Consider the following 26612-nt stretch of genomic DNA (forward strand, 5'->3'; position numbering starts at 1 on the left):
ACACTAAAAACTATAAAACACTGCTGAGAAATATTAATGAAGAGACAACATATATTTATGGATTGAAAGGCTCAATACTGATGTCAATTCTTTCCAAACTGAGACTTAAATTTAACATATTCTCAACTGCAATCTGACTGAACTGATTACTTTTAGAAACTGACTAGCTAATTCTAAAATTTATATAAATTCTCAGAATAAATATCTAAGCCAATATTACAAAAGAACAACAAAGATGGAGGGCTTACATATCTGGCTTGACGTCTTACTGTAAAGCTACAGTAATCAATACAGTACGGCCCAAGCATAAGAAGCAATAAAATCAGTGGAACAGCATAGAGAGCTAGAAGTAGGTGCACATTTATCTGGTCACTTGATTTTTGCAAATATCACTTAGGCATTCCAACAAGGAAAGCAAAGGCTTTTCAAAAATACTCTTAGAAAAACTAAATATCCTATAAAGAAAATAATAAGCCCTACCCTGACCTCTTATAACATACAAAACTTCAATAAGGATCATAAATCTAAGCATAAAAGCTTAAACTATAAAATTTCTCAAAGAAACCACAGAATTTTTTTTGACTTGAGCGTAAAGCTGTTTTAGGATACAGATAACAGTACTTATGACTAGATTTTGAAATGTATGAAAAAAATTTCAGAATTTATGAAAAGATTCTAATAAATTATACCCTCTAAGTTAAAACCTCTGATCAACAAAAAAACATCATTAAGAGAATTAGTAGGCAATCCATAGATTAGAATTGGAAGGAAATAGTTGCAATGTATACATTAATAAAATACTAGAGACATATATCTTATACCTCAAAAATAAAAATACATACAAACAACCCAACACAGAACGATGTGCAAATAATGTAATAATGTAAAAAAAAAAAACTTTAAAGATATATGAATAGCTCGTAAGCACATGAAGACGTCAACATATTAGTTATCAAAATTGCATATTACATCACAATGAAATATCACTACAAACCCAATTCTAGCTTACCAGAATGGCTAAAATTAAAGAGACTGACAAGACCAGATGGCTAAGGGTATGTAACAACTAAAGCCATCATCTAGTGGTGGTGTGGATATAAAAGGGTGCAGCTAACTTTGGACAAAGACTTCTTCTAAAACTATATCTACTATGACTAAAATTCCACTTTCAGATACGGACCTAATAGAAATGAATCCCTAGGGTCACAAAAGACTTGGTTGAGAATGTGCATGGCAACTTCATTCATAGCAGTCGGAGCCTGAGAAGAGCACAGGTGTCCATCCATAGAACAACGGATAAACAAACCGTGAAACAGTCACACAACCAGACGTCACTAAGCAGGAGACAGAAGTGAACCGCTGATAGACCCAAGAACAATCTCAAAAGCATACTATGGAAAAGAAGCCTGACACAGAAGAGCATCAGTATATGGATCGATTTATGCGGAGTTCTGGAACTAGTGAAAGTGTTAGCAGCTCAGTCGTTTCTTACTCTTTGAGACCCCATGGACTATATAGCATGCCAAGCTCCTCTGTTCATGGAATTGTGTCTTAAAGAGTGGGTCATGACTAAAGTGACAGAGCACGCACGGAATTAGAATTGATTTACTCTGGGAAGTGGGTGGAGGGCGAGATGTGCTGGGAAGGAGTATGAGGGAACTCTCTGGGGGTGATACATACCTGGATAGCACAGGTCTATGTATTTGTTAGAAGTCATGGAAATAGACACTAGATCTATGCATTTTACGTAAATAGGCAAATTTTAACCTAACAATTTTACTTAAAAAATAAGAATCATGTAAAAAAATTATAAACTTTGAATTCTACTAATGGTACATATGCCCAAGTATTTGGGATAACTGTAGAGATGTCTGGAGATCAGCCCTGGGATTTCTTTGGAGGGAATGATGCTGAAGCTGCAACTCCAGTACTTTGGCCACCTCATGCGAAGAGCTGACTCACTGGAAAAGACTCTGATGCTGAGAGGGATTGGGGGCAGGAGGAGAAGGGGATGACAGAGGATGAGATGCCTGGATGGTATCACTGACTCGATGGACGTGGGTCTGAGTGAACTCCGGGAGGTGGTGATGGACAGGGAGGCCTGGCGTGCTGCAATTCATAGGTTTGCAAAGAGTCAGACACGACTGAGCGACTGAACTGAACTGAACTGAACTGTAGAGATGTCTACCACTTACTGAGAAATGTTTCCAAGAATATGGTGGATTCATGGATAAAGAGAGAGATGTGTAGAGGTAAGCATCTGAGTGACCACTGTAAATTTCTTTCGACTTTTCTGTACGGTTAAATATTTCTCTAATAAAATGTTGCCAAAGGAAAAAAATCCTTAAAACCTGAGTCTTTCCTTCTGGCTTACTTCACTCTGTATAATAGGCTCCAGTTTCATCCACCTCATTAGAACTGATTCAAATGTTTTCTTTTTAATGGCTGAGTAATACTCCATTGTGTATATGTACCATAGCTTTCTTATCCATTCATCTGCTGATGGACATCTAGGTTGCTTCCATGTCCTGGCTATTATAAACAGTGCTGCGATGAACACTGGGGTACACGTGTCTCTTTCCCTTCTGGTTTCCTCAGTGTGTATGCCCAGCAGATAACACATATATATGGAATTTAGAAAGATGGTAACAATAACCCTGTGTACGAGACAGCAAAAGAGACACTGATGTATAGAACAGTCTTATGGACTCCATGGGAGAGGGAGAGGGTGGGAAGATTTGGGAGAATGGCACTGAAACATATAAAATATCATGTATGAAACGAGATGCCAGTCCAGGTTCAATGCACGATACTGGATGCTTGGGGCTAGTGCACTGGGACGACCCAGAGGGATGGTATGGGGAGGGAGGAGGGAGGAGGGTTCAGGATGGGGAACACATGTATACCTGTGGTGGATTCATTTTGATATTTGGCAAAACTAATACAATTGTGTAAAGTTTAAAAATAAAATAAAAAAAAAAAACTGAGTCTTTCACAGTAAATAATAAAAAAGAAAAGAGAAAGTTCAAAGAAAAAAAAAGAAAGCAATAGTCGTTCAGTCATGTCCAACTCTTTTTGACTCCATGGACTGCAGCCTGCCAGGCTCTCTGTCCATGGGATTCTCCAGACAAGAATACTGGAGTGGGTAGTCATTCCCTTCTCCAGGCAGTCTTCCTGACTCAGGGATCAAACCCATGTTTCCTGCACTTTAGGCAGATGCTTTACCATCTGAGCCACCAGGGAAAGTCCAATAAATAAAAGGAAAAAGTTCAAAGGAAAAAAAAAAGAAAGCAATCCCAACTTCTTAAGTTATTAGCCATATGAACTTGACAAAGCTTTTAAATAAACAGTCTATGTCTAAATTTCCTTATCTGTAAAGTTAAAATGATAAATAATATCTTCTATGTGTATATACTAGTCACTTAGTCTCTGGCTCCTTGAGACCCCATGGACTGCAGCCTGCCAGGTTCCTCTGTCCATGGAATTTTCCAGGCAAGAATACCGTGAGAATACTGGACTGGATAGCCATTCTCTTCTCCAGGGGATCTTCCTGACCCAGGGATCGAACCCAGGTCTCCTGCCTGGCAGGCAGATTCTTTACCACCTGAGCCATCAGGGAAGCCCAGCACCATCTGCACAGGATCCTTAAAGGGCTACACTTGCTAATATATGTAAAGAAGATTCTTGATATAAATAAGCACGGAGTAAATGTCTCAGCCACTATTTCTGGTGAGCATGGGGTGCCCGTGGCCATAAACCCATAAAAATAAGATGTCTCAGAAACAGAAGAGGGGACACTGTGTGCACACTGGAGTGAGCTGTCACGTTTGCTGCACAGGTGACATTAGACTCGCTGTGATTTCTTTTTTTCTGGGCACTGTGTCATTGATCAAGACCCCTAAGTGAATGAGCCAGGAGAATGGAAATATTATTTTAAAAAAACTCATAAAGCATATTTTTAGAAATGGTATTTCCTTGACTTTTCGTTCCAGGAAAATAAGAACACACTGCGTGGAGCCTGCTGGGCCCAGAAAAGAAAGCCTGCCAGATGCCACAGCAATAAACAGAGTGGGGCTTCAGAGAAGAAATGGAAATGAGAGCATGTAACACTATGGTTCCAACGCCCTCACCATCTGATATTTAGCCCACTGAAAGGATGGGGGCTTTTGGAAATTCACTTTTGTAGGTCACCTTTAATTAATTTTATTTATTTGTTTAGCAAACATTTTAATCACAGCCTACCATGAGCAGCATTCTATGCATGCCCCCCAGGACATAAGCAAAATGAAGCTGAGTGAGGTAATTTTAGGAAGAAAAAAAGTTCTAAGTGCAGTATAATGAGAGGTTAGTCCTATTTGCACCTGCCACATCCTTTTTCAATATTTATTCTAAAAATGCACTTTTTAACATTTTCAATCAATAGATTAAGTAGCCACATATTTTCATAAATGACAGGGATGCTCAGGAAAAGAGACAGGAGGATGTGTTATGTGAGTTATGTCTTACTTTGCTGAGAAATGCGTAAGTAGAAATACGTTTTTGTAAATTGTATTTCCTTCAGTGCTTGTATTATCGTTTTTATAAATAGATATTGTAAACACAAGTAGGATTTCTTAATGTGATATCTTTGACTTTTAATTTAGTAAATGCTTCTGAGAAGAAAACTGGGCTCTAGAATGTTGAAAATTGACTCAGTCTATGATGAACACTGTCCTTTCAGTTTTCAAATATATACACTTGTGATAATTCTAAGAAGCTGATATTGATGAATTTTTACCCAGAATTTTAAAAAACAACAACAAAAAATTCTTTTAAATGAAAAGAAAAGTACATCCTGTTCCCCTGACTCATCTTTATTTTGGGATTATACGTTCTGTGCTAAAATTTAGGATGGAAGTTCTAACAGGGATGGCATTGTTCAGCAAATACCAGACCTTTGTGTGTGTGAACATTTTCAAATGAATGGAAATGGTCTTAGACATTTTATCTGGAAAACTTTCGCCTATAGTATTTATTCAAATACTGTCCATATTTTCAGGGAAGGATTCAGAAAAATGTCTTTCTCATGAAAAGAAGTCATTCCCTTGTGTCTATTTATAAAGGAACTCTCTCTCTCTCCTCCCTACACGACACAACATACAGGCCCTGTGCTATCAATAGAAGCAAAAGATAAAATTAAAGAAACACTGACTGCATGCCAAATTCTGGGATAAGAGAGAACAGAAAGCCGGTCAGCAATCACCTCTCCTAGCCCTGATCTTTTCCTCCCACTTATCTCTCCCAGGCTGGGGATGTCTGTGACCTTTTTTCTGAGGGGAGACACAAGCTGTGAGTCGGGTGCCCCGCACTTTAAAGTCTTATTCTTCTTCCTCTTGAGTGAAACCTTAACTGTTAAGAGGAAATGAAATGTTCTGTGCCAATGAAACTACTCAGTCACTTGGAAATCATCTTTCTGGGTTTCAGCACCGATACATCTATGATGTTAAAAAACATTCTTTCAATTTAAATAATAATGAATTTGTCACAGAAGTACATTAAGAGCCCTATATGCAAATAAGGGGCTTCCCTGGGGGCCCAGTGGTAAAGAATCTGCTGGGCATTGCAGGAGATGCGGGTTTGATCCCTGGGTCAGGAAGATCCCCTTGAAAAGGATATGGCAACCTGATCCAGGATTCTTGCCTGGAGAATCCCATGGACAGAGGAGGCTGGTGGGCTGCAGTCCATGGGGTTGCTAAAGAAGCCGGACATGACTTAGTAACTAAGGAACAACAGCAACAACATTCAAATAAATCTCTCCACTGACTTCAGGTGAATCCACTGTTTTCTAAATCAATACCTGTTTCTTAGAATGATCAAAGGCAAACTTTTGTTAGTTCCTCCCCATGCAGATCATCTCAGAGTAAAATTATTATGGAGAAATTAGGGATTCATAAGGCAAGACAGAGAGGGTTTTTTTGCTATTGTTCTTGTTATTGGGATTTTTATTAACCACAAGCTCATACGACTGCATTTATTGAGAGTGCCTAACTGCCTTGAAATGAAACATCACATGATTCTAACAAGTGTGCTCTGTCTAGCTCACCCAAATTAGGAAGGCTTCCCTGTATTCATTTTGTCTCTTTCACAAGCATCCTTGAGGTTCTTTATTCTGAATTACTTATGACTGTGTTTCAGGTATTAAGAGCACACTTGAAATTTACAATTTTTCTAAATTCCTAACACTTATTAGCTTTGTTTTCTGCCTAGACCTGTTAACCTAATTTTGTCTTCAACACTTCGGGGGATAACACACTGCTTGTTTTTAAATTCTGCATAGCTCTTTCTACATTCAGGACCCCCAATTCACGTTTTAGTTTGCTCAGTATGAATTTGATGATCCTCTGCTGCTGCTTAGTCGCTTCAGTCGTGTCCGACTCTGTGCGACCCCATAGACGGCAGCCCGCCAGGCTCCCCCGTCCCTGAGATTCTCCAGGCAAGAACACTGGAGTGGGTTGCCATTTCCTTCTCCAACGCATGAAAGTGGAAAGTGAAAGTGAAGTCGCTCAGTCGTGAGTTAAAACCACGCTTACTAATTTTTTCATTCTTCTCCTTTACGTTTCAAACTTGAACAGATACTTCTTGAAAATTTTATAATCCAGCGTCATGACCAATCTTTCCACCAAGCGTTGGTGGCCTAATTCTTTTTATTTTTCTAAAGTTCTGTGGACTGTGATATAAAGAAAAAGAAAAGGAAATGCAGAAGGACGATGGTAGGCCTGTTACTGGACACATTTCCTCATTTCCCTCTGCAGCTTCATCTCCTTGGACAGTGTCAGAACCCAGAGGCTCCACCCCAACTCCTGAGAGGATGGACCTGCAGAGAAAAGGGGAGGAAGGCAGGGAAGGCTGCAGACCTGGTGGTAACTTGAGCTGAGTCCCCAGGCCCCAACTTGGAGGCAGACAGATGGCCAGAGCAGCAACTTCATTTCCTAAAGTGAAATCCACCAGAAATTAACAGTGTGCAATTTGTGGGGATTCCAGCACACTTATTAACAAGTATGCCAAATGAGAACCCAAAGTCATCTGCAGATCTGTCATTATGATGGATACTGATTAAAAAATCATACATTTACTGTTATAAAATAGCACTAATAATCTCATAATGGGGACATTGGTTCTACCAGAACAAATTCTACATAAAACCATATGTGAGTTAAGATTTAAAGGCATTTCCTTGCAGATTTCAGATATACAGGAAGACCTAAATAGTATGGCCAGCAGAGCAGCTCTAGGTAATGTGGGCAAGAATTTCTGGCTGAAATCCTATTTTCTGAAGACTTATACTCAGTGACAAATGTCTGCTGGAGACTAAACTTGGCACAGATCTTAGGTTAGTAGAACTCCATCAAATGCAGCAAAAATAAGGATTAAGCGTAGGGGAAAACCCTATAAACTTGACTTTCAGAAGAGACTAGAGCATTGTGTGCAAGGGAAACCAAAGGAAATTCTCAATACTTACTGATCTTTTTATATAGAAAATTACTTTGGCAAGTGCTAAGATCACTTACAGTCCAATAATTTCCAGTACCTTGAAAAGAATAAGTAAAAAGAACAAGAATTGAGCCTCAGAAAGGCTCTGTCAGTTCTAAAAATAATTGGTTTACTCTTCAATTTTTCAAAGTTTCATTTTTTTAGTGATGTCAACTGGCTCATCCCACAGTCATATATAAAAATATAATGGACTAAAACAACCTTAAATTTTTAGAATAACAGAGTTTCAGGCCCATCTAAACACTGAGATACACAGCTCTCAAAATTTTGAGAGAGTAGACATTTGTTTTAGAGCCCTAAATAATCTGGTAACCCTAAATAGAGACTTTGATTTTAATAATTTTGGGAATAATAACATTTTGTATTCTCAGGTAACTCCGGTCCTTGTTTTTAGATCTCAGTTTCCAGTCACAGGAGATATAAATGCTGAAGTTCAGTGTTTTAGTAGATGGAAGACTATTACCAGGAACATTAAAATGTCTCCAAGTCAAATGACCATATAACTTCTACAAATATTTATTACTGTTACCTTTATAAATATTTATTACTTTGTTCATTTATTCAACCATTCACCAAATATTTATTCAGAACATACTAGGCAAAATACAAAACAACTCTAAAATCTATTAAAAAGTACAAATATAGATTCATTTGAAGATTTTTGATAGCTCCCATTTTTTGAGGTACCAGAAATTAAAAGACACTTAATTTGAGATAGATCTTGAAACATTATATCTAACTTTGAAAGAAATAATGCATATTTTCCTAATGTGATTATGAAACTAAGGAAGTATTTGATTAGTTTAATGGGAGAGAAAGGCCTCCCAAACTAGCTAATCTCTGAGATGGAAAATAAGAAACTGTGCAAATGCCCTTTAAAATGTATCTCTGAGAAACACCAATTGAATCTCAGAGGCTAAAAATTAGACATAATCCCTTCTTTCTTTTTTTAAATTCTCTCTTGTTAAGTCTTTGCTTTATTTCTTTTGTCTTTTCTTGTGGTTCAGACATAATTATACTTGATTTCTATGGAATAATAAAGCCACATTAGAAACTGCTCCCAGAAAAAAATCAGTAGAAAAGGGCAGAGGCACAGCAAACAGCAACAAGACAAAACAGAAAACTTTGTTGACAGAAAGGAAATAAAAAGGTTTTCTAGTATAAAGAATAACTAGCTCTCAAGTGCCTATTCAATGGCAAGGAGGGCCCTGCATTACCAAACACTGAACCCACAGCTACATGTCTCCCCGTCTAGTGAATGATGGATGAATGAGGGGTGCAGGAAGGCGGCTGTCCAGAAAAAAAAGACGACCTGTAAATGTTCCATTATGAGAAGGGAAGTACATACAACGATCAATTACGATGAACCAGTCAAATGTCCATGTATTACCAGATCCAGAACGAAACCAACGGCTGGAATTCCCTGGCAGTCCTGTGATTAGGACTCCACGCTCTCACAGCCAAGGGTCTGGGGTCAACCCTTGATCAGGGAACCAGGATTCCACAAGCCACACGGCCTGCCCTCCACTTACCCCAAAAAAACTGTTAAGGAAAAACAAATTGGAAGGTATAAATTCAGTATGATCTCATCTATGAAAACTTGAAAGAAATATTCCACATCCATTGACACAGACATAACTAGTAAGGAAATGGAACATATAACACAAACGGAATAAAATACAAAATCTTATAAGTGATATTATCTATGGGATGTTTAAATATTAGAAAGAATGGTACTTTTTTTTCACTTTAAAAAACAGATATCCAGAACTTTGGCAGAATTAACATTTTAAGCTATGGCGGTGGAGATGGAGGCCAAAACGGTGAGTAGGTGGACCTGGGCTCACATCCTCCCACAGAGAACTAAAATTAGAACACAGAGCAACTCTCGATGAGAATGATCTGAAGACTAGCTGAAAAGATTTTTTTCAGTTGCAAACATTTCCTCCCGTTTGGAGGGTTATATTTTCATCTTGTTTATAGTTTCCTTTGCTATGCAAAAGCTTTTCGCTTTAATTCGGCCTTTTAGTTTAAAAGGCCCCTTTGTTTGTTTTTATTTTCACTACAGCAGCAGGTGGGTCAAAGAAGATCTAGTTGTGATTTACATCACAGCGCTCTTCCTATGTTTTCCTCTAAGAGTTTTAGAGTGTCCGGTCTTACATTTACTTCTTTAATCCATTTTGAGTTTATTTTTCAAAGGAGGCACTGATAAGGGATTAACCTCAAAAAATACGAACAGCTCTTGCTGCTCAATATAAAAAAATAAAAAAAATAAAAGCATGGAAGACCTAAATGGACACTTCTCCACAGCAGACACAGAAATGGCCAAGAGGCACAGGCACATGAAAATATGCTGCTGCTGCTACTGCAGCTAAGTCACTTCAGTCGTGTTTGACCCTGTGCAACCCCAAGGATGGCAGCCCACCAGGCTCCCCATCCCTTGGATTCTCCAGGCAAGAACACTGGAGTGGGTTGCCATTTCCTTCTCCAATGCATGAAAGTGAAAAGTGAAAGTGAAGTCGATCAGTCGTGTCTGACTCTTAGCGACCCCATGGACTGCAGCCTACCAGGCTCCTCCGTCCACGGGATTTTCCAGGCAAGAGTACCGGAGTGGGGTGCCACTGCTAATTACTAGAGAAATGTAGATCAAAAGACTTGCTCTACAAAGAGTTATTACGTCACATAGGTCAGAATGGCCATCATCAAACAATCAACAAACAATAAATGCTGGAGAAGAGGTGGAGAAAAGGAAACCCTCTTGTACTATTAGTCAGTCAGTTCAGTTGCTCAGTCGTGTCTGATTCTTTGTGACCCCATGAATCGCAGCACGCCAGGCCTCCCTGTCCATCACCAACTCCTGGAGTTCACTCAGACTCACGTCCATCGAGTCAGTGATGCCATCCAGCCATCTCATCCTCTGTCGTCCCCTTCTCCTCCTGCCCCCAATCCCTCCCAGCATCAGAGTCTTTTCCAATGAGTCAACTCTTCACATGAGATGGCCAAAGTACTGGAGTTTCAGCTTTAGCATCATTCCCTCCAAAGAAATTCCGGGGCTGATCCTTTAGAATGGACTGGTTGGATCCCTTGCAGTCCAAGGGACTCTCAACACTCTTCTCCAACACCACAGTTCAAAAGCATCAATTCTTCGGCGCTCAGCCTTCTTCACAGTCCAACTCTCACATCCATACATGACCATGGGAAAAACCATAGCCTTGACTAGACGAACATTTGTTGGCAAAGTAATGTCTCTGCTTATGAATATGCTATCTGGCTTGGTCATAACTTTCCTTCCAAGGAGTAAGCGTCTTTTAATTTCATTGCTGCAGTCACCATCTGCAGTGATTTTGGAGCCCCCCAAAATAAAGTCTGACACTGTTTCCACTGTTTCCCCATCTATTTCCCATGAAGTGATGGGACCGGATGCCATAATCTTCGTTTTCTGAATGTTGAGCTTTAAGCCAACTTTTTCAGTCTCCACTTTCACTTTCACCAAGAGACTTTTTAGTTCCTCTTCACTTTCTGCCATAGGGTGGTGTCATCTGCATATCTGAGGTTATTGATATTTCTCCCGGCAATCTTGATTCCAGCTTGTGTTTCTTCCAGTCCAGTGTTTCTCATGATGTACTCTGCATAGAAGTTAAATAAGCAGGGTGGCAATATACAGCCTTGACGGACTCCTTTTCGTATTTGGAACCAGTCTGTTGTTCCATGTCCAGGTCTAACTGTTGCTTCCTGACCTGCATACAGATTTCTTAAGAGGCAGGTTGGGTGGTCTGGTATTCCCATCTCTTTCAGAATTTTCCACAGTGTATTGTGATCCATGCAGTCAAAGGCTTTGGCATAGTCAATAAAGCAGAAATAGATGTTTTTCTGGAACTCTCTTACTTTTTCAAAACATGATCCAACGGATGTTGGCAATTTGATCTCTGGTTCCTCTGCCTTTTCTAAAACCAATTTGAACATCAGGAAGTTCACAGTTCACGTATTGCTACAGCCTGGCTTGGAGAATTTTGAGCATTATTTTACTAGTGTGTGAGATGAGTGCAATTGTGTGGTAGTTTGAGCATTCTTTGGCACTGCCTTTCTTTGGGATTGGAATGAAAACTGACCTTTTCCAGTCCTGTGGCCACTGCTGAGTTTTCCAAATTTGCTGGCATATTGAGTGCAGCACTTTCACAGCATCATCTTTCAGGATTTGAAATAGCTCAACTGGAATTCCATCACCTCCACTAGCTTTGTTCGTAGTGATGCTTTCTAAGGTCCACTTGACTTCACATTCCAGGATGTCTGGCTCTAGGTGAGTGATCACACCATAGTGATTATCTGGGTCGTGAAGAACTTTTTTGTACAGTTCTTCTGTGTATTCTTGCCATCTCTTCTTAATATCTTCTGCTTCTGTTAGGTCCATACCATTTCTGTCCTTTATCGAGCTCATCTTTGCATGAAATGTTCCCTTGGTATCTCAAATTTTCTTGAAGAGATCTCTAGTCTTTCCCATTCTGTTGTTTTCCTCTATTTCTTTGCATTGATCGCTGAGGAAGGCTTTCTTATCTCTTCTTGCTATTCTTTGGAACTCTGCATTCAGATGCTTATATCTTTCCTTTCTCCTTTGCTTTTCGCTTCTCTTCTTTTCACAGCTATTTGTAAGGCCTCCCGAGAGAGCCATTTTGCTTTTTTGCATTTCTTTTCCATGGGGATGGTCTTGATCCCTGTCTCCTGTACAATGTCATGAACCTCATTCCATAGTTCATCAAGCACTCTATCTATCAGATCTAGGCCCTTAAGTCTATTTCTCACTTCCACTGTATAATCATAAGGGATTTGATTTAGGTCATACCTGAATGGTCTAGTGGTTTTCCCTACTTTCTTCAATTTAAGTCTGAATTTGGTAATAAGGAGTTCATGATCTGAGCCACAGTCAGCTCCTGGTCCTGTTTTTGTTGACTGTATAGAGCTTCTCCATCTTTGGCTGCAAAGAATATAATCAGTCTGATTTCAGTGTTGACCATCTGGTGATGTCCATGTATAGAGTCTTCTCTTGTGTTGTTGGAAGAGGGTGTTTGTTATGACCAGTGCATTTTCTTGGCAAAACTCTATTAGTCTTTGCCCTGCTTCATTCCGTATTCCAAGGCCAAATTTGCCTGTTACTCCAGGTGTTTCTTGACTTCCTACTTTTGCATTCCAGTCCCCTATAATGAAAAGGACATCTTTTTTGGGTGTTCGTTCTAAAAGGTCTTGTAGGTCTTCATAGAACTGTTCAGCTTTAGCTTCTTCAGTGTTACTGGTTGGGGCATAGACTTGGATTACTGTGATATTGAATGGTTTGCCTTAGAAACGAACAGAGATCATTCTGTCATTTTTGAGATTGTATCCAAGTACTGCATTTCGGACTCTTTTGTCGACCATGATGCCTACTTAGATTGATGCAGGCACTATGGCAAACATTATGAAGGTTCCTTAAAAAACTAAAAACAGAACTACCATATGACCCAGCAATTCTACTATGGGGCATGTACCCTGAAAAAAATCATACTTTCAAAAGACACATGCACACCAATGTTCACTGCAGCACTATTTACAAAACCCAGTACATGGAAGCAACCTAGATGTCCACCAGCAGAGGAATGGATAAAGAGGATGTGGTACATATCTGCATTGGACAATACTCAGCCATGAAAAGGAACCCAATTGGGTCATTTGTAGTGATGTGGATGGACCTAGAGTCTGTCATACAAAGTCAAAGAGAAAAACAAATGCTGTGTTAATATACAATAGAAAAACATATGGAAAGTGGAAAAATGGAACAGGTGAACCTATTTGCAGGGCAGGAGGAGAGATGCGGATGTAGGGAATGGACGTGTGGACATGGGGGTGGGGGGGGGGATGCACGGTACGATTAGGAGTCACATATATACAGCACTGTGTGTAAAACAGATGGTGAGTGGGAATCTGCGATGACCTAGACGGGTGGGACTGGGTGGGGTGGGTGGGGGGGGGGTCCAAGAGGGAGAAGATACATGTATACGTACAGCTGATTCACTTCATCATACAACAGAAACACTGTAAAGTAACTATACTCCAATTTTTTTAAAAAGATCTTCTCCAACAGAAGATATAAATAAGGAACCCACAATAAGATCAGTAGGAGAGGCAGAGATGCCATATAGTCAAGACCCGCATCCAAAGGTAGGTAGCCCACATATAGGAGAATAATCACAGCTGCAGAGACTTCCCTCAAGGAGCAAGGAGTCTGAGCCTAACCTTGGGCTCAAAAGCCTGGGGGGTCCTGCATCAGGAACATGAGCCAGAGTTTCTGGCTTTGAAGGACAGCAGAGCTTGCATTCAGGAGAACCAGAGGCTACAGGAAACAGAGACTCTTCTCTTAAAGGGCACGTTCCAAATCAAAAGCAACTGGAAAGGAGCCTGATTCAGACACATCTGCTGGTCTTGGAGAGCCTTCCAGAGAGGCAAGAGGCTACTGGCACTTCCCCTGCTGACAGAGACACTGGAGGCGGCCATTCTTAGGAGCTTATTCTACCATGAGAAGACCAGTGCTGACAGACACCACGCTGGAGCCCTCCTCTAGTTTACTGGTGCCCGGACCTGGCCTCACTAGTCAACTTTGCAGCATCAGTCCCGGGATGCCCTACACTAAGCAGCCAGCCTTGCAGGGACATAGCCTCACCCACCATCAGGCTAGCACCAGGCCCTGGACTTCCTGGGTTACGCAGGCAGCTATGCCAGGACACAGCTCCACCCACCAGTGGCCAGCAGCCTCTGCACTAGGCAGAGTCTTAAACCCAACAGGCTGGGGACCTGTCACATCAGTATACCCACCGTAATCAGCCCCCCGCCCCCACAGAAGGGCCCAAGCAGCCCACAATGGGGAGGAACTCCTAGATCATTTGGCTCAGGTGAACAGAAGGGAGTGTGCATCTGGGCCCCATAGATGTCTCCTACATAAAAAGGTCGAATTTCCAAGATCAGGACATGCAACTGACCTACCTAACTTCCATAAACAAAAACAGAGAACAGGCAAAATAAGGCAAGAGGGGAACAGGTTCAAAATGAAGGAACAAGGTAAAATCTTAGAAAGGCTAAGCAAAGTAGAGACAAGTAGTCTACCCAGTAAAGAGTTCAAGGCAATGATCATAAAGATGCTTGATGAACTTGGGTGAAGAATGGGTGAACACGGTAAAATGTTTAAGAGAGACTTACAAAATAAAAAGAAGAAATAAGCAGAGATGAAGAATACAATGACTGAAATAAAAAAGAAGGAAAGTACAGTAGATTTCGTGATACAGAGGAAAGGATCGGCAAGCTGGAAGACAGAGTAGTGGCAATCACTCAAGTTGAACAAAAAAAAAAAAAAAGATTTCAAAACTGAGGCTACATCAAGACATCTATGGGACAACGTCAGGTGTACTAATATTCTAAGGGTCCCAAAAAGAAAGAAAGGGGTAGAGAACCGATTTGAAGACATAACATCTAAAAATTTCCCTGAGAAAGGCAATGGACATCCAAATCTGGGAAGCTCAGAGAATATCAAACAAGGTGAACTCAAAGAGGCTGACACCAAGATATATTAAAATTAAAATGGCAACAAATAAAGAGAAAATATTAACAGCAACAAGAGAAAAGCAATTATTTACATACAAGGGAACTCACAAAAGGCTATCAGCTGACATTTCAGCAGAAATTCTGCAGGTCAGAAGAATGACACTATATTTTCAGAGGGATGAAAGGAAAAACATACACAATTAAAAATACTGTACTCAGCAAGGCCATAATTCAGGTTTGGAGGAGGGACGAAGAGTTTCAGAGACAAGCCAAAGCTAAAGGAGTCCAGGACCACTAACCCGGCTTTATGTGCATGTGTGTGCTGAGTTGTGTCCGACTCTTTGTGACCCCACGGACTAGGCTCCACCGCCTGTGGAATTTTCCAGGCAAGAATGCTGGAGTGAGTTGCCATTTCCTATTCCAGGGGATCTCTCCAACCCAGAGATAGAACCAGTGTCTCTAGCATCTCCTGCACTGGCAGGAGGATTCTTTACGACTGTGCCACCTGGAGAGCCCCAGAAACAGGCTTTCTAAAAAATGTTGAAAGAACTTCTTTAAGCAAAATGGCACACCTAGAAATACGAAAACTATAAAAGGAAAAATCTCATTGGTAAAAGCAAACATACAATAAAGCTGGCAGTATCAGGCTTCCTGGTTTCAAGCGATTATACAAAGCTACAGTCATCAAAACAGTATGGTGCTGGCACAAAAGCAAAAACCTAGATAAAAGGAACAGAATACGGAGCCCAGGAGTAAACCTATGCCTATGTGGGCAATCAGTCGATGACAAACGGGGCAACAATACAAACAGGGATAAGACAGCATCTTCAATAAACGGTGTTGGGAAAACTAGGCGGCATGCAAAGAACCAAACTGGATACCTTTCACACCACATAAAAAACAAACTTAAAAAGGACTGAAACTTAAATAACCTGACACCACAGAACTCCTCGGAGAAAACATAGGCCGTATTCTCTTTGACATTGGCCTTGGCAATAACTTTCTGGCTATGTCTCCTTAGGAAAGGGAGACAAGAGTAAAATTTTAAAACTGGGACTGCATCAAGCTAAAAGACTTTTGCACGATGAAGGAAACTGTTAACAAGATGAAGAGGCTGCCTAGTGAATGGGAGAAGATATTTGCAAATGAATCTCTGATATGGGGTTAATATCCCAAATATATAAAACTCATATAACTCAACATCAAAAAATGAACTACTGACCAAAAACTGGGCAGAGAACCGGAACATTTTTTTTTTTTAAAGAAGACACATGAAAAATGCTCGACATTACCAGTCATCAGGGAAATGCAAAGTAAAATCACAATGAGCTATCACCTCACACCTGTTAGAATGGTTATTACCAAAAAGACAAGTGCTGGTGAGGATGTGGAGAAAAAGCAGCCCTAGAAAACTGTTGGTGAGAATGCAAATTGGTACAGTCTCTCTGGAAAGTAATATGGAGGTTTCTCATAAAACAGAACTACCATATGATCCAGCACTTCCACCTCTGGGTGTTGCTCTGACAAAAACAGTGATTTGCAAAGATATATGTACCCCTATATTCAATGCAGTGCTATTTACAATAGGAAAGATATGGAAACAAGTTAAATGTCTATCAATAGATAAATGGATTAAGGAAGTGGTGCATATATTCAATTGGAATATAAGTCATAAAAGAGAATGAAATCTTGCCATTGATGACAACATGGGTGGATTGGGGGGTATTATCGGCAGTGAATTCGGTCAGACAAAGAGAGACAAATGCTGTATGATTTCATTCATATATGGAATCTAAAAACCAAAACAAATGAACAGATATAAAAGAGCAGACTCAACAGATATAGAGAACAAAACAGGTAGTTACCAGAGGGGAAGGGGTTGAGGAAAGAGTGAAATAGTTGAGGAAGATTAAGAGGTACAACCTTCCAATTACAAAAAAGAAAAGAAAAAGTGAGCCTCGGGGAGGAAATGTCCAGCGTGGGAAATATAATTAGTTATATTCTAATATCTTTGTCTGTTGACAGATGGTAATTAGACGTATCATGGTGATAATATTGTAATGTACAGAAATACGGAATCACTATCTTGTCCACCTGGAATTTGCATAATGATATAGGCCAGTTATACCTCAATGTTAAAAAACTCTGAACACTTGGAAGAAACACATAAAAATGCTAATAATGATGGGTATCTCTGGGGGTAGGTATCTTTGGCAGTTTTTAATTTTTACCTTATGTTTTATGTATTGCTAGTTTTATGTCATCAACATGTATTGTGTATAAAATTGGAAAGAAAACAAAAACAAATTCACTAAAAATAATAAAATAAAACATGGCAGTAAATAGACTTTATTATTTTCCGTAGGCTTAAATTACTTCATAATAAAATTTAATGTATTTTTAAATTTTGTGGTTTAAAAGAAGCATCCTGTAGAAATTCAGGCAATTAGAAGGAACTATTCCAATAGGTTCAATTTTCTTATTGTTGAGCCTGGACTATACAAGGCTGATTATTTTCCATCTTTATCAAGAGGAACAATGGAATATTAATATAAGAGAAGAAACTGGCCTTGATATAAATCACTGCCACTTTTGGCAAATGGATAGTCATTTCCAGAAGGAGGTGAATTATCTGAACATATTAGTAATTACATTGAATCCTGTAGCTTCAAGAGTGTTTCAACTCACACATTATCCATGAAGGTTACTCTTTTTCTTCCTTACTGGGTATGAATATGAAGCTTTAGGGGCATGATCAATGGACTGTACATTTTCATTGCTGTTAAACATGCATAATTAGAGTCTGGATTTCACAGTAACAATTGTCAGTGGTAAAGAATCTGCCTGTCAATGCAGGGGACACAAAAGATGTGGGTTCGAATCCTGGGTTGGGAAGATTCCCCTGGAGGAAGAAATGGCAACCCGCTCCAGTATTCTTGCCTAGAAAATTCCATGGACAGAGGAACCTGATGAGTTACAGTTCATGGGGTCTCAAAGAGTCAGACACGACTGAGCGACAGCATGCATAAAGTATGGACTAGCCTTGCAAGACCACAACTGACTTTTTATTTTAAATCCCTCACAAAACTTCTTTTAGATTGAAAATTGCCATTAGACATTTTCTAATGTAATTCCAAGGAGCTGGTTGCGTGCTGGGGGTCTCCAGCAAGAAAGGAAGCCACAAACATTTTAACTTTGGATCATATGTAATTTTTAGAATTAACAGCAAGAGTCAGAGCGTTTCCTTGGTTTTTAAATCATAGTGGTAAATAAGTTAGAAACATTTCACTAGTGAGGCGAGACTCACTTGAGATATATTGTTAAACATGAGGGGTGAAAATATATCACAGACACAAGTGGTATTACACAGCACACCATTTTTCTGAAAACACAGTCTCCATGCATGAGCATCAGATATATACCCACCGTAAGAGAGCATATTGACCTATAATTTTCAATATTACATCCTTGTATTTTTTATTATATGCTATTTTTCAACTAGTAGAGGAACATGGTCTCATAAAGCTAATATTTATTCTTCCATGTTTATAGAGCTAGTGGTACACTTCAGGAAATGAGAAACTCCAAGAAGCCAAATAGAACTCGGTGTCCTGAACACCCAAGAAGGGAGGACAGGAAAACCGCCATGTTTAAAAAAATCAGGACCAGAAACTCAGCTATAAAGCTTTAAATAATTCAACAACACAAGCTAAGGGAAGCCTTTGGTGTTATTTCTGTCTCTATAATAGTAGTCTTTTTTTATAGATGATAAATCTTATGCAGGAGTCTTCATTTTAGTAGAAAGCAAAGAAAAAGAGTCCTTTAGTCTAGTTCCCATGCGCAACTCTGCACTTGCTGTGTGTATTTTGTGCAAGCCAAGGCAGACGGTACGTGTAACCCACATAACAACCAAGATACCCCTAACTGTATTTTTAAGTCACGAATTACCCTCATCTTCTTATTAAGTAAACTATACAACAAGCTCCCCTGGTGACTCAGTGGTAAAGAATCCACCTGCCAATGTAGGGGACACAGGTCCAATCCCTGTGTCGGGAAGATCCCCCGGAGAAGGAAAGGCAATCCATTCCTGTACTCTTGCCTGGGAGATCCCATGGACAGAGGAGCCCGGCGGGTGACAATCCATGGGGTCACAAGATAGAGACACAATGCAGTGACTCAGCAACAACAAAACTCTGTACTAGGGAATTCAGTGATTCCTTGTGTTAAAGCAAATAGTAGCAAATGAGAATTTGTTTTCCTATGGAAAGGTTGTGCCTGTATTAATGGTAAATGTCTCAAAAGATCAGAGCCTTAACAAAGCTTTTATGGGAAACATTTCCCGAAACCCATTGTTTCTATGCCCTTTCCTTTTCATGGAGAGCCTCACTTGAGGTTTTGGAAGAATCCAGAGAAATAAAAGGCATTAAGTCATGACCCCATTCTCTGCATGCATGAAGAATGAAAGGGGGTGGAGGGGATGCCAGAAGGTAAGTGAGGAACAAGACAGAAATGTGGATGGAAGGTGGGTGAGGAAGGAGTATCGGGTCTGATGGGAGAGAGAGTTTGGGCTGCAGTAAAGGACTGGGTGAAGTCCTTATACCCTGATCCCTGAAGTCAGCCTATGACACGGGGCAGAGAGCTGAAACTGTGATGCGTGCCACAGACGCAAGTGAAAAACTACTCCTTTGCTCCTTACCTTTTCCAGTCTCCCCTCGGATTTCAGCTGCTCTGCCCCTTCCCTCTCTCCGTGACTGAGTGGGTGTCACAACAGTGACACACCCGCGCCACCACTTCCGCTGTGGTCTGGGCCCTCTCCTTTCTGTACGTCCCCAGAGCTCTCCACTCTCTCCTATTTTCCTGCACTGAGTTCTGAGATTATCATCCCCAGATCCATGTTCCTGTAGCAAACAACAGTGACCTCCTCTAGACACCAAATCAGAAAGTCTGGTTCTCAAAAAAGCATCCATATACACATATTGGTGCGTTTCTAGACAGCTGAAAAATCAATGCAAGCCCAGAGTTTTCAGAATGATAGGATGGGAAGAGGATGGCACCCAGAGTTAAAATGGGGTCCGGGCCAACCTCACCATTTGCTCAGCTCTGCCTGTTTCAGCCTGTTCAGTTCTTGCTGAAGACTCTGTGGTCTGGGCAGTCCCGGTCCTCCTTAATAGGGATGTGAGGAGGTTTGAATCTGGTTATATTACACCAACCAGGGGCTGGGGGCAGGGGTGCTGCTGGTCTGCAGTTCCTGGAAGGCAGGGCTACTAACCTTTCTAAACTCCATGGGCCGATCTTACAGCATAAAGAAAAAAATCCCCTGGGACTTCCCCGGTGGGCCAGTGGTTAAGATTCTGCACTTCCAATGCAAGCAGGGCAGGTTCGATCCCTGGTCAAGGAATTAAGATCCCACGTGCCATGTCAAGAAAAAAAAATTAAAAAAAAAAAAAGAAGCACTCCCTTCAAAATGTCAATAGTAGCCCCACAGAGGAACACCAATAGATGATTTTTAATGCTCCAGTAACATGTCTGTATTGTTAAACTTAAGCAGAATGTAGAGAATTTAAGAGACTGAGAACAAAACTGTGAGGGTAAAGAAATTTGTGGGTTGTATGATCTCATAGGAAAGGTTCAGAAAAATGTGTTTCTCTCTCCTGAAGAGCAAAAGGATGACTTGAGACTTGAGTCTGTAATGATGCAGGGGGACTCTGACCAACACATTCCCTGTCTCCGTGGCAGCAGAAGTAAACTGCTGCGTGAGGAGGTCAAGAATCCCTGAGGCTTTTAGACAAGGAGGCTCTAAGAAAGGAGAATCTGTATTAGGATTCAAAAGGAAAGTGGATACGTAGAATGAAGGTCTGAAGACAGATTCTTGTTGGTTTCAGATGGTTCAAGTGGGGTCCTGCTTGCCGAGTAGGGAAGAACATTTGGGTCACTTGTCAAGTTCTTCCCAGTGCCTCTATTTAATACAGATACTCTTTGTTATGTCTCTGCACACCACAGTGTCCTACCAGACTGGAGAGTTAAGGTGGAAATACAACTTCCCATCTCCCCACCCCCCTACACACACACACGCCTCATCCTTCAAAGAAAGTCAATCATGGGGCCCAGCAATGAAGGCTACAGTGGGAAAACTGGAGTCTAGCCCGGCAGGGCAGTGAAATCCACTTTGATTTCTCAGTAGCAATAAAAGAAATTAAAAAAAAAAAAAAACAGAGTAGAGAACTATTTAGGGGAGAAAACATTTGTCACCGTGGACAGAATGAAAGTCCAACCAAATGAAATAAACGCCTGTGGAAAAAGACATGCCATTCCGGAAGAACTACGTTCCTTCTTCCATGCTCTGTTTAGCTTCTGTGCACTCAGTGTACAAAGCTTTATTTGTGAGCTTGATCATTTTTTCATCTATGAAAGAGGCGGGGATTAACTTCAGCCTTTAGGTGGGTCTTTTATCAGAAAGTACTTTCAAAATAAAAGTGATTTACTTGGTACCATCTCAACAGCAGAACACGCATTTCTGAAATAAAATACCTGTTGTGCTAGCAAGCTTTGTCCTTAAGTAACCAACAATATAGTTAGTAATCTTTTAAGCTGTTAACACACACGCATTAAACAACGACCCTGTTCTACCACAGCAAATCATACAGTGAGTACCCCTTGTTACGGCTAAATGAAAACATTCTGACTACTGAGACTGTATAAGTTGAAAAATGTCAAAATGATAACACTAGTTGATATTGACAAATGCAGTTTTGATTTTCAATGTTTCAAAGCATAATTTATCTGCAAAGTCTTAGCTAATTGAAAGTACTTAACAAAATCTGATATATGTAGACACTCAACATAAATTCATTGAATCTATTCAGTTAGAATTTATGAACACAGAAATAAAACTTGTTTAAGCCAACGTGGGGATATGTTATTTCTAATATCCTTGTAACATCCCACAGAGTATATAATAATAAACATGAGAAACAGCATATCAAATTTCTTCTCATTTCTATCTGTCTCCCAGTGAAATCAAAGGATTACAATCTGTTACATAATCTACTTCCAGAGTTCTTATTGCAATAGAGTAAGACTATTACCCATTTAAAAAATAACGTTGAAAATTAAGAATAACTTCATGAGACAAATGGAAAACTTAACACAAACCTTAAGAGCTCCAGGAGACGAGAAGACAAACGTGTTCACTGGGGACTTGACTGAAACCACTTATTCACAAAACTCTTTTAAATGGAAGCTGTTCACAAAGGCAGTCCCATGGAAGACAGTGGAGCTTCGACATGCTAGATGCTCCTGTAAGGAGAAAAAAGCACTCCATTAGGACACGTCCAAAGTATTGTGACTGTCAGAACCGGCCACTGTAGTCAGAACATGCTGGAATAGCATCTACCACTACTGTTAAAAGTATTAATTGCTATTAATTTTGCACTCCCAGATCGTCATATTCATAAATGGCAGGGTGGGATGGGAACCTTTTCAGCACTGTCTCTAGAAATGACCAAGGGCCAGCAGCACTTTATACTTAAGTGAATCTGCTTTTCTCCTTCTTTCACCAGATGAGGGTTGAAGGACAGTTCTCAACATGAAGGTAGCAACACTGATGTTCACCGAGAGCCCACCAGCTGTGAGACCCCGGGCACAGGCTCTCTGATTTGAGGAATGGCCCTGCCACTGGAAGGCACTGGCGCCATTTCCCAGATAAGAAAACGAAGGCACAGGTTCCTGATCAGGCTGAAAACCAGGGCATCAAAGCCCAAAGGCCTCTTCCCTCACTTCACTCTGTGGTCTGTGTGCTTTAGAAAACTAGTTCACCAGGCACAGTTGCTATGGAGAACAGTATGGAGCGTCCTTAAAAAAAAAAAAACTACAGAGAGTTACCATATGATCCCACAATCCCACCCCTGGGCATATATCCAGAAAATAAGGCAACTCTGCAGCCCAATGGCCACAGCAGCACTATTTACAAGAGTCAAGATACGGAAGCAACCTAAGTGTCCATCAACAGATGAATGGATGAGAAGATGTGGGGTATTACTCAGACATAAAAAAGAATGAAATAATGCCATTTGCAGCAACATGGGTGTACCTAGAGAGTATCGTACTAAGTGAAGTAAGTCAGACAGAGAAAGACAAATACCGTATGATATCATTTAGATGTGGAATAAAAAAAATGATACAAAAGAGCGATACTTACAAAACAGAAAAAGACTTACAGACATAGAGAACAAACATGGTTACCAAGCGGGGAAGCGTGGAGGAGGGGGACAAATTAGGTGAATGGGATTAACAGATACAAACTACTATATGCAAAATTATATAAACAACAAGGATCTGCTGTACAGCACAGGGAACTATATTCAATATCCTGGAATAACCTACAACGGAAAAGATCTGAAATATATATATAAAACGGGACCACTCTACTATATACCAGAAACTAACACATTATTGTAAATCAACTACATATTTAAGGGCCTAGATCTGATAGATAGAGTGCCTGATGAACTATGGAATGAGGTTCGTGACATTGTACAGGAGACAGGGATCAAGACCATTCCCATAGAAAAGAAACGCAAAAAAGCAAAATGGCTGTCTGGGGAGGCCTTACAAATAGCTGTGAAAAGAAGAGAAGCGAAAAGCAAAGGAGAAAAGGAAAGATATAAACATCTGAATGCAGAGTTCCAAAGAATAGGAAGAAGAGATAAGAAAGCCTTCTTCAGCGATCAATGCAAAGAAATAGAGGAAAACAACAGAATGGGAAAGACTAGGGATCTCTTCAAGAAAATCAGAGATACCAAAGGAACATTTCATGCAAAGATGAGCTCGATAAAGGACAGAAATGGTATGGACCTAACAGAAGCAGAAGATATTAAGAAGAGGTGGCAAGAATACACAGAAGAACTGTACAAAAAAGATCTTCATGACCCAGATAATCACTATGGTATGATCACTCACCTAGAGCCAGACATCCTGGAATGTGAAGTCAAGTGGCCTTAGAAAGCATCACTACGAACAAAGCTAGTGGAGGTGATAGAATTCCAGTTGAGCTATTTCAAATCCTGAAAGATGATGCTGTGAAAGTGCTGCACTCAATATGCCAGCAAATTTGGAAAACTCAGCAGTGGCCACAGGACTGGAAAAGGTCAGTTTTCATTCCAATCCCAAAGAAAGGCAATGCCAAAGAATGCTCAAACTACTGCACAATTGCACTCATCTCACACACTAGTAAAGTAATGTTCAAAATTCTCCAAGCCAGGCTTCAGCAAGAACTGTGAACTTCCTGATGTTCAAGCTGGTTTTAGAAAAGGCAGAGGAACCAGAGATCAAATTGCCAACATCCGCTGGATCATGGAAAAAGCAAGAGAGCTCCAGAAAAACATCTATTTCTGCTTTATTGACTATGCCAAGGCCTTTGACTGTGTGGATCACAAGAAACTGTGGAAAATTCTGAAAGAGATGGGAATACCGGACCACCTGATCTGCCTCTTGAGAAATTTGTATGCAGGTCAGGAAGCAACAGTTAGAACTGGACATGCAACAACAGACTGGTTCCAAATAGGAAAAGGAGTTCGTCAAGGCTGTATATTGTCGCCCTGTTTATGTAACTTCTATGCAGAGTACATCATGAGAAACACTGGACTGGAAGAAACACAAGCTGGAATCAAGAATGCTGGGAGAAATATCAATAACCTCAGATATGCAGATGCCACCACCCTTATGGCAGAAAGTGAAGAGGAACTCAAAAGCCTCTTGATGAAAGTGAAAGTGGAAAGTGAAAAAGTTGGCTTAAAGCTCAACATTCAGAAAACGAAGATCATGGCATCCAGTCCCATCACTTCATGGGAAATAGATGGGGAAACAGTGGAAACAGTGTCAGACTTTATTTTTCTGGGCTCCAAAATCACTACAGATGGTGACTGCAGCCATGAAATTAAAAGACGCTTACTCCTTGGAAGGAAAGTTATGACCAACCTAGATAGCATATTGAAAAGCAGACACATTACTTTGCCAACAAAGGTTTGTCTAGTCAAGGCTATGGTTTTTCCTGTGGTCATGTATGGACGTGAGAGTTGGACTGTGAAGAAGGCTGAGCACTGAAGAATTGATGCTTTTGAACTGTGGTGTTGGAGAAGACTCTTGAGAGTCCCTTGGACTGCAAGGAGATCCAACCAGTCCATTCTGGAGATCAACCTTGGGATTTCTTTGGAAGGAATGATGCTAAAGCTGAAACTCCAGTACTTTGGCCACCTCATGCGAAGAGTTGACTCATTGGAAAAGACTCTGATGCTGGGAGGGATTGGGGGCAGGAGGAGAAGGGGACGACGGAGGATGAGATGGCTGGATGGCATCACTGACTCGATGGACGTGAGTCTGAGTGAACTCCGGGAGTTGGTGATGGACAGGGAGGCCTGGCATGCTGCGATTCATGGGGTCGCAAAGAGTCGGACACGACTGAGCGACTGATCTGATCTGACACTTTAAAAAAAAAGAAAAATATTTAATAAACAGAATTTTGACAGGGGAACAGGTTACACTGCAATATACCAAATGAACTCACATATTACTAAATTGATCAAGAAAATTCCTCTTCTAATTTGCTTTAGTTTTATATCAGACATTGTCTCACTGAGTCAGGAGTCATGGAAATGCAGACACCCAGCTCTACACGGTGCACTTTCTCTCCCACCTTCTTCCTGATGCAGAGAGAGCCCTCTGGAGCCCCAGGGGTCTCCTGGTGTGGTGGGGAGGTTTGTGCATGCCCTGGGACATCAGCGATACCAAGGCGAAGGCCGCATCTTCCTCTGGCACCTCCATATGGCCCACAGTTCCTTCGTTGGCCAGGGGAAAGAGGACATCACCTTTGCCTAAGGAGAACCGTGTCCCTGACGCAGGGATGGAGCCTGCATCCCTGTGGCTATCTCTGAGTGACAGGACTGTATCTCCTTGTAGCTGTGTCCATCTATGAGGGCCAACCGACAGGTCTCGGCAGAGCTCCATCTATTGATAGATTTATTCTCTTATTTTCAGTCAAGTACCTACATGTTTTGGGTTGTTCCGGTGCCAAGAGCTGACCTTCCATCAGTTTTCCTAGCATCTATGTTTGTGGCGTGTTTTGTATTTATTACCTTGTAGTCAATCACTTCAAAATTCCCCTCAAAGTGCCAACTTTTAATGGCATTGTCTTCTGTACAAGCCTTGGAACTTTTAGCTCATATCCACACTGAGGCTGGGAAGCTTTACAGAAAGGCTAGGGAAGGATGAGGAAGGTCACGTGAAACTTTAAAAACTTTTCATTTTATTTTAGGCAACAAAAGCTTAAGGCATGAATAAAGAAATAAGGAAGAATGATTGACAGCATTTTCAGAGCTCTGCAGACGTGGAGCCTAGGATTACTACATGGGGCCAAAAGAAAAAACAACCGAGCCAAACACAGCCAGTTTATCTTTGCATAAAAGAAGGAAGAAGAGCTTGACAAGGAACAGGGAATGGAAGTATCTGGACCACAGAATCTAAGCTAA

At 40.6% G+C, this 26612-nt stretch overlaps 1 protein-coding gene across 5 annotated transcripts in view; it reads right to left on the bottom strand.

Annotated features, from left to right (window-relative positions):
* Window positions 1-26612, bottom strand: part of ENOX1 (ecto-NOX disulfide-thiol exchanger 1) — a 687342-nt gene that overhangs the window by 329223 nt on the left and 331507 nt on the right. For all 5 annotated transcript variants that reach the window (XM_070380253.1, XM_070380256.1, XM_070380252.1 and 2 more), the window contains exon 3: window positions 22243-22386. The gene's annotated coding sequence lies outside the window, so the exon portion shown is untranslated. The remainder of the gene's footprint in view (window positions 1-22242; window positions 22387-26612) is intronic.

Source organism: Bos mutus, chromosome 12, assembly GCF_027580195.1.
Source record: "Bos mutus isolate GX-2022 chromosome 12, NWIPB_WYAK_1.1, whole genome shotgun sequence".
In the NCBI taxonomy this organism is placed as follows: domain Eukaryota; kingdom Metazoa; phylum Chordata; class Mammalia; order Artiodactyla; family Bovidae; genus Bos; species Bos mutus.